Source organism: Desarmillaria tabescens (assembly GCF_030435595.1).
Source record: "Desarmillaria tabescens strain CCBAS 213 chromosome Unknown EV420scaffold_34, whole genome shotgun sequence".
NCBI classification, from domain to species: domain Eukaryota; kingdom Fungi; phylum Basidiomycota; class Agaricomycetes; order Agaricales; family Physalacriaceae; genus Desarmillaria; species Desarmillaria tabescens.
The window spans coordinates 432,890-445,348 of NW_026848333.1; the positions used below are offsets into that span (position 1 = coordinate 432,890).

Consider the following 12,459-nt stretch of genomic DNA (forward strand, 5'->3'; position numbering starts at 1 on the left):
ATCGATGATTGGCTGTATGAATTCAGGAAGGTGGTCTATGCATCTGGAGGGCATAGTCAAGAAGTGAGCACCGGAAACTAGTTGGAAAACTTACTTCTGAATGTTGAGGGGATCATCAGGTACCTTCCTGTTCCCTCCAGCCCTCCATGCCTCCATAGCAGTTGCATGCTCCTGCTCACTCCTCTGTAGCCACTCATCCCGTTCCTCCTCTGAAAGGTCATGGTAGCGGTCGCTTCGCATCTTCTGACGCCTCCCTGGCTTCTGCTTTTCTGTTAACTCGCCCTGATTGACCATCGTCTCAAGTTCCTGTTCGATATCTTTGCCATGAATTTCACACCAAAGGTTGTACGGGGTTCACTGGCAGGGTTTTGCAGTCGATTGGCCAGTGAAGTGGGCGAGAAAGTGGTTGTATGGATTGTCGGCATCCTTGGCCATGGCGTTTGCTTCTTTGTGGTGGTATCGAAGCCAACGTTTGATTTGCTGACAAATCAAACCTTAGCACTAGGGCAATTTAAAAATAGGCATGATATACAAAGTTGCGTGCCTTCACGGTATCCTGATAAGTTTTATAATCCTCCATAGCCTTCAAGAACTGTTGTGGGCTTAGTTTGGCTGCGTCAGGGAAAGGCATTTCGGGGTCTGCGACGTCGTCATTCACCAATGCTAGGGCTTCAGTGGTGGGTTCTTCATTGTGTGGCAGAAGAGGATGGTATCTTTTGTGGTATCATCGGCAGACACTGATGCAATAGGCTCGGGCACGGTCCTCTTTTACCACCACTCCATATCCAGGGAGCTCACTCATCAAAAAGTCGAACCGGGTACCTTGGAACGTGCCAGGATTGCCCATACTAGCGAGAAGGTCAGCCGTCGCGTTTTAAATCATCAGCAATCCTCAGACTTACTTTTTTTATCTAGCAAATGTGTTTTCAGCATGTCAACGGCAGTAAGGCAAGGAATTTTTTTCCGGGCTGTCTACTGACACTTCCTTTTTGAAGCATCAGTTGACGGGTCTATACTGACAATATTTCGCCGTGCATTTCACTCGATATGGAGGCAATGTAATTTTTCTGGTTCTTTGATGGGTTTCTGGAGCCTAGGTGTCAATTGGCAAGTGTTACTTGACTGGTCGCCTTGCTTACTGACAACACCCATCAAAATAGAAAATATGGAAAGCCCGGTCAACTGTTCACACACATTTTCTGGCCTGGATCCCTCTCTTACTGAGGCGATACATCGAAATGGAATGTCCGGTAGACAAGTAGCAGGTGTGTTTTTATCCGGTTACCTTGCTCATTACCACCACACATTGAAATAGAAAGATGTTGAACACCCCATCGTCACTAGAAGCTCCTAAACAGGATATCTCGTTGGTCTGTGAATGTTTAAAAAGACCCTGAACCTGCAGGTCTACCACCAGGGCATCTATGGCCTCTGCCTCTCACACTGTGCCCTCCCAATCCAGCATCACACCCTCTGATACACACCCTCTCCCCTTCACCTGTAGCTGCTACTTTGATGCATCAAACACTGTTAATTGATGTTATGGTTTATTCATTTCTTTTCCTTTTCCTTCATATTACTCAGCCTGATTACTCGTTTGTGATCATGACGGACGCATTCTCACAGTACTATTTTTAGTTTACCAATGTGTATTTAAGTAGAGCCTCAGCTGGTCTAAACCCCAGCTTCGGCTAAGGTTTAATCTACCTAACATCAGACTCCGTTCTTCGTGACTATCTGTCCCATCGACTTCAAACTTCGTCTTTGACTTGCTAGAGTGTCTACCACCGAAGTGCGAGTGGTGACCCTAGTACGATCTAAGTCGATTGGAGTTAGTGGCTAACATTTAGCCGAAGCTCATCTTTGGTTGCCCAACAACTTACTGTTGCCCAACATATTCCCAATCCACCTTCTAATGGTCGTAGCACTTTGTGTGCTACGTTTCCTAATCAACGATCCTCTGGGTTTGGTCGTAGTAACCATCCTCAGAGTCTTCCTCCTTTGCGTATACATCCCGGCCCCTTTATTTGCAGGACTACTCCTGCTATTCTGGGTCGGATTTTTGCACCACTTCTAACAACACGAACCTCTTCACCCTACTCTTCCGGCTCGCATCTTTATTAACAATCTTATTGTTAACATTGACGAGCACCTCCGACACTAGCGAAATTTTGCTGATGAACGGGTCCAACTACGAGACCGACCTCAGCCTTATTATCGCTATTTTAATCGTAATCACCATCCTCGCCATCTACCAGACCGTATGGTCAGTTGTGATCATCGGACTATATGAAGAATAGATCCGCTCATGGATGCCCTGGTCCAACGCCATTCCCGCCGTCTTTGCGACTTTTATACTCTTTTTCTTGTCCATTATTTTGTACCGACTACACCGCTGTTTTCGACAACAGAGGCGAGTACGTGCACAACTACCATTCCACTACGTTCCCAGCACTCCTGCCTACCCTCCTCCCGTAATTCACATTCCCGCAGCATCTCAGCAGACAATACAAGATGTCAAATCCAACGTCTCCAGGGAACCTGGAGGATCCCTTTATGGATCGTCGCAGTCCAGCTCGCAGTACTCAGGGTCGAGCACCGACTCCTACAGAAGCACTACCGCCGAGTCAGTCGACTCCGTCGACATCACAGATACCCGGGGCGTACTCCTCGACAGGGGAGACTCACCCATACCGGGCCTCTTCGACCAGCCTTCAGTCGAAGGCGAGTCAAGCACCGACCGAGGCCGAAGACAAGGCACCAGGCATCTGGTCGAGGACGAAGAAAGCCCTGACACCGAGTTTGAAGGGGATGAGCTCTCAGACTGGGAAAGGACCCGACTCGACGACCTCTACCCAGACACGGAGGAAGATGCGACCTATACCGGAGACAACTGGAGTGGAAGGTCAGGAACTCGTTGGACGGATGCCGACTGGAGAAGTGAGGGAAGGAGATATCAGGTCGCCCGAGAAGACGACTACAACAGTGATTCCGGAGAGCTTGCCCTTGGGGCCTCCGCCACGACTACCGCCCGTTCAGATGGAACAAGACCCATTCTTCCAAATTGGCTGACAGACAGGGGACCCCCGATCGGCTGGCACCCCAGCACCAGTTGGGTCTACGCCGAGCCAAGAGAAGAAGCTCCTGTGGCCCGAGTCCCGTCCCCGTGGAGCCTCCTTGTCCCCGAGCGCTCGACGACCTCAACACCCACTCCCGCCGTCACCAGGGCTGAACCGACGGATCAGCAGCTCTGGTCAGAGTTCCCAGTTTACGACCCCGAAGAACTTGATGCAGTTGCCGGAGCCGGGGAGCTCGCCAACGTCACCCCTTTTACCCCGTCGGTCGCGAGTCGAGCATTTGCCGACCCCATCCCTAGCAGCCAGCGTCCATGGCCGCTCCTCTACCACACGCTTGTCGAGTCGCTTGACGTCCCTTGAAATGCCCGGGAGTCCCCAGAGTATGAGGCCCGAATGGACCGAGCAAGAGCGGCAGATGCATGCACTCGACGTGCCGAGATCACCGCCCTCCTCGGGCCCGATGGCTTCTACGACCTCCCCATCGAACCCGATGCCACCCGCGCCGAGATCGAGAATCGGCAGCGAGCAGCTGCCCTTCGATACGCCGGTCTCGCCGAGCAGGCAGGAACTGACTTGGAGGCCCGCCGAAGAGCCTGGCAGGCCTATGAGTCAGAGATCAGCGACCCCGACTCCGATATCGGGCGATGGAGGAGGAATAAGGAGCTCGAGAGACTCGCCAGAGAGGGGAAGGAGGCCAAGGATGCCGAGTCGGCCACCCAACAGCTCCCTCGAAAGCGAGGTGATGAAGGCGGTCCGGACGATCCTGGTCGACCCTCTGGCTCCTCTACCCACAATCTTTAAAATCCTCCCGTGGCATGGACTATATGAAATAATGATGGAGGACATGGAGAAGGACTCCCAGTGGCTCCTTACAGAAGCCGGAGAAGATTATCGACACGTGAAGACGATGGGGGATGTATATCTCATGAAGAATATCCTAGAGGTGGAGACATGGCATCGAGCTGCCCTGGTATGGAACCTGGCAAACCCTGACAACCAACAACCAGGCTGCGAACCCTACCGATGACCCCAGCCGATGCCTAACCCGCTCGAAACCGAAGAGTTCTGGGCGGGAGCAGGGCCCGATGACGACGAAATGGAAGACCCAGGCGCTGGACCTTCGGACAAGGGAAAGCAGTCCACGGTTCCGCCGCAACTGCCGCATCAACCCCCGCATAAATCATCGTACCCGGGTGATTACCCTCTGCCCGAAGAAAACTATCGACTACGGTCACTACCGTGACCACCGAACCCTCCGGTACCCCCAAGGGCACCTTCGCCCCCGGACCCCATACCGCCATGGACTCTAGCGACAGGGAAGGACAATAACCCCTGGAACGACGTGAAACCCAAGCTGATCACGCAGCCCGAATACTTCACCGGGGAATCTACGGATATCAACCGGTTTCTTCACCATTGCGAAATGTACTTCCAGGTTTTCCCGCTACACTTCACCATGAACGACCAAGGCCAGAATCCCTATCGCATAACGTTCGCGCAGGGATACCTACGAGAAAAGGCCAAAGAATGGTGGGGCGACCAGTACTACCGCTATCGGGACAATCAGGGGCATTGGAGGTTCCCCACCTGGGCCGAATTCTCCCATGACCTCTCGGTAGAATTCCGAGAAGTAGCGGAGCTCGCAATATGGAAGTCAGAGTGGAAAAAGGTTAAACAGTCGGAGTTCAAATCCGCAGTCAAGTTCTTCGCCAAGTTCGAGAGGTTGGCCCACAAGTGCGGAGAGTTCAGTGATGAGAAGCAGATGTTCGAAGCAGTGGAAGCGGCAATCAGGCCGACGGTGTGCAAGACGGTTATGCATGGGGACAACGAGCGCCCCACAACCTATGCACAGTGAAAGGCACGAGTCCTTAGGATCGACGCCAATTATCAATATGACGTGGCGCAAGGCCTCGCGAGTAAGCCCTCCTCGAGCCAGAGTGGCTCGGGTCGAGGCAGCCAAAATCAGTCGAAGGGACAAGGTTCGGGTGGCAATAAGAAGGACGCCACAGGGACCACGTATGGAGGTGCCGGGCAGCCGATGGAAATCGACAAACTATGGTCTGATAAGCACTGCTTCAAGTGTGGGAACACCGGATGGAGCCGCGACCATAAATGCCCGACGGACAAGTCCAAGTGGCTTCCCGTCAAACTCCCACCTCGCAAGAAAAAGCCCAATGTCGCTCGTCTCCGCCAACTACTCACTGAAGCCGAGAAGGAAGAATTGGGAGAGGGTACGAAAGTCGAGGAGGTAAAGGAGGAGAAGTCGTCAAAAGATGAGCCGGCGTCGAAATAAGCGATTCGACGACGTCGGCCAAGGACTTAGTTTCTATCGGTGCGCGCTCATGTACTTCTAGTCGGACTTATACTACGTATGTAGGTACTCTGTTTGAACAATATACCAACCTATTCGCCGCGTTATCAGTTGAAGAAACTAAGGATGAAGAATCGCAGAATGCCAATGGCATAGGAGGGGATTTCCACCGTCCTACGCAGCCAGCGATGGACAATGAACCCCTAGGGGCCGGTCCACCTCTGACACCCCCGCCTGACTGAATGGGGAAAGTTCTGGAGCACCCAGCGAGCGCCTCAGGTCAGGACAAGATGGACGCCAGACGTGGTGGTCGTCACTCCGGCAGGGAGAATCAGCTGACGGCTCCGACGGGAGGGCCTTCCTGCCAAAATGTAGGCCAGGTTGTTCCTTCCGCCAGTGGCAGAAAAGCAGCTGAGGCCGGGACTCAAGGGGACCACCTACATTTAGTAGTGGACTCATCCGCAAACGATGCCGACCCTCTTGATGAGCCAATATGTGTGCGTTTGCCTAGAGCTTCTGAGAGTACCGCCGGCGTTAGGAATGAGGATAAGTACGGAACTTCGGTGGAGGTTACAACGCCACGCACAAGCGCCTTTGGCCAAGGCCGAACACAGGGCAGCGAGCCCTCCTCCACCCACTCGATGGAAGGTGACCAAATGCCGCCGAGGGGCCTTATCGACCGGCCTGGTGACCAACTGCCACCTCGAGGCAAGAAATCCCGAGTCTCGCTGGAGGAAGTAGAAGATGAAGAAGCCTACCTACGGTCCAACATTCCGACCCACACCCTCAAAGGGACGTAGTAGACAGCGGAGCCACCGGCAGTTCCATAGACCACGACTGGGCCCAGAGTCGCAACCTTCATCTCAAAAAGGCGGCCTGACCCGTCCCGGTCTATAATGCCGACGGCACCCGAAACAAAGGGGGAGATATCACGGAATACGCCAAAGTCCGCTTGCGTATCGGGGACCACGTGGAGCGAATCGAATTGGCAGTGGTAGACTTAGGGACTACTCCTCTGTTTCTGGGACATGATTGGTTACAAAGGCATAACCTGCTCATCGACTGGGACACAGGAGCGGTAACGTTGGCCCGCTGTACTTGCCGAAAAATTCCGTTCTCACTCCCTGATACCGACCCTACCTCACGATGGGAGGAGTACGAGGAAGGGGACACCATTTTAGTGATCGATTTCGAGGAGGCGTTTCACGTACGCGCCATGGGGACCAAAGCAAACGAACTAGCCGTGCAGGCCAATGCCAAGAAGGCGGTCAAGACCTTTGAAGAGATAGTACCGGAGGAATACTGAGAGTTCAAAGACGTGTTCGACAAGGAAAACTTCGACGAACTCCCTCCACGGAAGCCCTGGGACCACGCCATCGAGCTGATCCCCAACGCCAACGCGAATCTAGACTGCAAGGTCTATCCTCTGAACCCGACCGAACAAGAGGAGTTGGACAAGTTCTTAGACGAGAACCTGTCTACCGGCCGCATCCAAGCATCAAAATCCCCCATGGCATCCCCCTTCTTCTTCGTAAAAAAGAAGGATGGGAAACTCCGCCCCGTCCAGGATTATCGAAAGCTTAATGAAATGACCATTAAGAATCGATACCCACTACTGCTCATTGGGGAACTAATGGATAGGCTGAAGAGGGCCAAATACTTCACCAAACTGGACGTTCGGTGGGGGTATAATAACGTCCGGATTAAGCAGGGGGACGAGTGGAAAGCCGCGTTCCGAACTAATCGAGGCCTCTATGAGCCCCTCGTAATGTTCTTCGGTCTCACGAACTCTCCCGCCACCTTTCAATGGATGATGAATGATATCTTCAAGGATCTCATCACGGCCGGGGAGGTATCGGTATATTTGGACGACATTCTCATTGCTTCCCGGACCAAGGAAGACCACCGATGCATAGTGCGCAAAGTGCTGCGGATCCTTCGAGAAAATCACTTGTTCCTGAAAGCCGAGAAGTGTGAATTCGAGGTAGAGGAGACGGAGTACTTGGGGGTGCTCATCAGCGAAGGGAAGGTGCGCATGGACCCGGTAAAGATTACGGGCCTCTTGGACTGGCCAGTTCCCCACAAGAAACAGGAATTACAGTCCTTCCTGGGCTTCTGCAACTTCTATCGGAGATTCATCCGTGACTATAGCAAGCATGTCAAGCCCCTGACCTCGCTAACAGGGAAGGCAGAGTGGAGGTGGGGAGAAGCTCAGGAGAAGGCGTTCCAAAAGTTGAAAGAGCTGTTCCACGAGGACGTTGTACTCGCCATACCCTTGGACCAGGGAAGGTTCCGGGTGGAGGTGGACTCCAGCGAGGGAGCTATCGGGGCGGTATTATCCCAGTGGCAGAATGAGAAGTGGCAACCGGTGGCCTTCCTCTCAAAGGCCTTATCTGCGACGGAGCGCAATTACGAGATCTATGACAAGGAACTCCTTGCCATTATGATCGCATTGGAGGAATGGCGCCAATATCTTATGGGCGCTAGAGAAGACTTTGAGATCTGGACCAATCACTCCAATCTCCAATACTTTCGAAAGCCCCAGAAGCTTAATCGTCGACAGGCCTGATGGGTGACTGAACTTGCCGAATATCAGTTCACGTTACACCATAAACCAGGGGCCCAAAATCGCAAGGCGGACCTGTTGTCCAGGCGGGCAGACCATGACCAAGGAAAAGGGGACAATAAAGACGTAACGGTCCTGAAACCCGCACACTTTCGGGCCCTGGTCATGCCCACTCGCGAGGAGCTGCACGAAGAGATTACATTGGCTACCCATGACCCCCGCAAATGGGACCGAGGCATATCCGACTCCCTCAATCACGAAAAGGGGGTCTCCCGAGATCAGGGACTGCTGTGGTATGATGGACGCATCTATGTACCTGTAGACCGACGACTCCGGGGAAAGATCATCGTGCTACGACACGATCATGTCACCGCTGGACACCCCGGCATAGAGAAAACCAAAGAGCTCATACTACAAGACTACTGGTGGCCTCGAATGCGCCGAGAGGTGGAAGCATACGTAAAAGGGTGTGAAGTCTGCCAACGCACCAAAGCGGATCGTCGCCCAAAGAGGGCCCCTCTCCACCCGAATGAAGTCCCCACCAGCCCGTGGACTCACATTTCGGTCGACATGATCACCAAACTCCCGGACTCAAAAGGCCATAACTCGATCTTGGTCATCGTCGATCGGTTCTCCAAGACCATCATCCCTATTGCATGCACGGAAGAGCTCACGTCTCTCGACTTCGCCAAGATACTCAGGGACCACATCTATGTACCGTATGGAGTGATGCCAGAGAAGGTCATCTCGGACAGGGGGGCAGTCTTCGTATCCAAATTCATGAAGGAATTTTATGCTCTTCTCAAGGTAACGGGAAACCCTTCCATGGCTTACCACCCCCAGACGGATGGTCAGACAGAGCGGGTCAACCAAGAGATCGAAAAATACCTCAAGATGTTTGTGAATTATCAACAGGATGACTGGAGCAACTGGCTACCCTTAGCCGCCTTCACTCATAATAATCGCAAACATTTGGCGACGGGTTTTTCCCCATACAAAGTTGTTTTCGGGAGAGACGGGCAGGTCATCAAGACAGCCCAACGTCCCGATTGCATTCCAGCTGCTTCAAAGTTAGTTCAAGGCATTAAGGAGGTGCAGGAGAGAGCCAAAGAATCCCTGGAGCGGGCGGCTGAATCAATGAAGAAAGCCTACGACAAACACAAGAGGGAGGCGGCCCAGTATCAAGTAGGCGATAAGGTATGGCTCGATTCTACCAACCTGAACCTACCACGGCCGACCAAGAAACTGGGCGATCGTCGAGTAGGACCCTTCACCATCGTGGCAAAAAAGGGGGCCTCTGCTTACGAACTCAAACTCCCCGTAAGCTGGAGGATTCACAACCGATTCAACGAATCCTTGCTGACGCCCTATTATGCTTCCGAATTCCCGAATCAACCCCGTCCGGAGAGGCCACCCCCGGAACTCATCGACAACAAAGAAGAATACAAAATTGAAGAGATAGTAGGTGAACGAGACAGAGTCATCGGACGTGGACGTACCCGTCGCACCATCACAGAGTACCTGGTGAAATGGAAAGGGTATCCTCTGGAGGAAAACTCTTGGGTGAAACGCTCAAACATGGCTAACGCGGAAGAACTCGTAGAAGACTATGAGACGCGTATTCGAAAAATCCTCTGGAAGGCAAATGACAAAGGAAGAGCAGTGGGAAGGGACACCAAAATCCCACCGAATAACCTGGCCCAATACCATGATCTGGACACCCCCTGCCTATCCAACATCGAAACCACGTATTCATCCCAATGCTCAGCTGCAGCACACTCCGAGGAAATTAACGTAGTAGGAGAGGCAGCGGCGTCAGACGCAGGGCGAGGACATGGCCCCATCTCCGTTACCGCGTCGTTCCAACGACTGGTAAAGGATATCTCCGAATCCATGGATAGGGCCCTTCAGGAGAGGAATGCCAAATATGTAAAAGACCACCCAGAGGAAATTCACGAGCGGCCTCGACTTCCTTGACCGCAATGGCATGACGGTCCCAAGTTTGACGACTCGCGAGTGCGCGACTCATACTTAAAACGCCGCAAAATAGAAATCGAAGCGTCGCGACGGGAACAACGTCCTTACATAAATCCTCCCATCCTGTTTGACCCACCAGCAGACGATGACTCGGACCTCGACCTCCTTCAACAAGTAACCAAAAATTGGGACGATGACCGTCTCTCTGACGTAGGGTCATTCGAAACTGTTCCAACAGAATCCAGTAACTCACCCAAAGGGGACGATGAGGCCTCACTATCAATCTCAACCGAGAAAGAATGGGAGTCTGGAGACTCATTCGGGATGAACGAGTCATAGAAACTTATTTATGGTGTAGAAGGGGATTACCACCGCTCAACTTCGAGCAATGAACCCTTAGGGACAGGGAGTCCCGACAGACAGCGAGAGGCCGTACCGGCGCAAGGTGGTCCTAGATATCCACGGGTACCAGGATCCAGGTGCAGTTAGGGGTGAGGCCGACGGCAGTACTCGAGGCCCAGTGGACCCGATACTAAACTGTTTTAAAGCAGAAGGGAGACCCTCTTGCTCGCTCATGTGGAAGGAAGGAGATATATTCTCATTCGGGACAAATGAGTCTTAAGGAGGGGGTAATGTTACGGTTTATTCATTTCTTTTCCTTTTCCTTCATATTACTCAGCCTGATTACTCGTTTGCGATCATGACGGACGCATTCTCACAGTACTATTTTTAGTTTACCAATGTGTATTTAAGTAAAGCCTCAGCTGGTCTAAACCCCAGCTTCGGCTAAGGTTTAATCTACCTAACATCGGACTCCGTTCTTCGTGACTATCTGTCCCATCAACTTCAAACTTCGTCTTTGACTTGCTAGAGTGTCTACCACTGAAGTGCGAGTGGTGACCCTAGTACGATCTAAGTCGATTGGAGTTAGTGGCTAACAATTGACAGTTAATTGTGATACATCAGGAGTGTCAGTTTACATCCAGCTCATATACAGTAATTCCATCAGGATGACAAAGTGGCTTAGTAAGCTTCCCAATCTGTGTCAATGATGGCATCATTAGAAAAGAGGGCAATTCAGGGAATTGAGCCCGGGACCTCAAAAATAAATCCAATAATATCACATGACTTTCTCAAGCAAACATGCTAACCACTACACCATACTGGCATTATATATATGTCTTTTCATCTCTATATATACCCTCCCTCCCTTAACATTTATGACCTCATATTGATGCCCTCCCTTTGCTCCGCTCTGGTGCGCTCTTTTGCCTTTTTAGGCTCCCCAAATCAGCCCATCAATTTTGGCTGGATCCAGTGGCAGTGCCGCATTTTTAATACCCAAAATAGGGGCTATTTTCCGGTCAAAATAGCTATTGGGCTATTCTCAGGCTACTGGCTGGGCCAGGGGATAGCACTATAATCTGTATAGACATAAACAACATAAAATAGAGCCCTCTAATGATGCATAGGAGCCCTGGATAGTGGGATAAAAGGGTAATATAATGAAAATCACATAAATATTCGCTTTTGGGGGCTGCTGCATGCATTGGATCGGCTGGAGGACTTCACCAATCAATTCCCTGACCTTGAAAACACCCAAACGACCCCTCCACAGTACTTTTGGCACACTTTATTCCTGGAGATAAACGAAAATATTCGCTTTTTAGGGTGCAGCATGCTCCAGATCGCTTTGAAAACATTACCAGTCGATTCCTATGCTATAAAAATCCTAGAATACATCCTCCTTCGTAATATAGGTCCAGTATAATACAGTATAAAAGGGGGTATTAGGGGGCATACATCGCTTATTTTGTTTTTCGCACTTCGGATGGCCTGGGGAGCATCACCAATGGAATCCCTGATATTAAAAACCCCAAAACGACTTCAGCCTTCATTTATAGGGTCTCAAAACGACAGAAATAATGATATTACAGTTTAGGAGGAGCACATGTAACAAATCCTATTTCTGGGCTTCAGACCACTTCAGAGTTTTGTCTATTGTGTTTATTGACCTGAATAACACTCAAATGACCCCACAGGACAAAGGAAACCATCAGAAATACGTGATAAAAAGAGTAATAGGGGGATGGAGGAGACATACCTTATATTTCGCATTTCTAATAGTTAGGGAGGGTATTCTTGTTATATAACAGACTGTATATATTGTACAATGGTGTGTACGAAGCCCCATGGATATCCGAAATGTATTGAATGAGATATGAGCAGATCATTCTGTAAAACAGGAGGAGTACATCCCATATTTCGATGTTCTGCTCATTCTATGGCCTGGGGACTATCAGAATCGGATTCCTTGACCCAAAAAACAGTAGGGCCACCTATCATCCATGGTATTCAGATGTTCAAACTCCGAAGTACAAGATGTTCTCTCATTTGTTACTTATATTGTCCTGTAGCTACATATGGCTGTATGTGTTATCTGGGTAAAATGGCTCCTATGGATGATAGGTGGCCCTACTGTTTTTTGGGTCAAGGAATCCGATTCTGATAGTCCCCAGGCCATAGAA

General features: G+C 51.0%; 1 pseudogene across 1 annotated transcript; it reads right to left on the minus strand.

The window, feature by feature from the left end:
- Nucleotides 1–11,001: 11,001 nt before the first annotated feature.
- EV420DRAFT_t191 lies at nucleotides 11,002–11,099 on the minus strand (annotated as a pseudogene). Its single transcript has one exon. The product of its transcript is annotated as a tRNA-OTHER (tRNA).
- Between the last annotated feature and the right edge of the window lie 1,360 nt (nucleotides 11,100–12,459).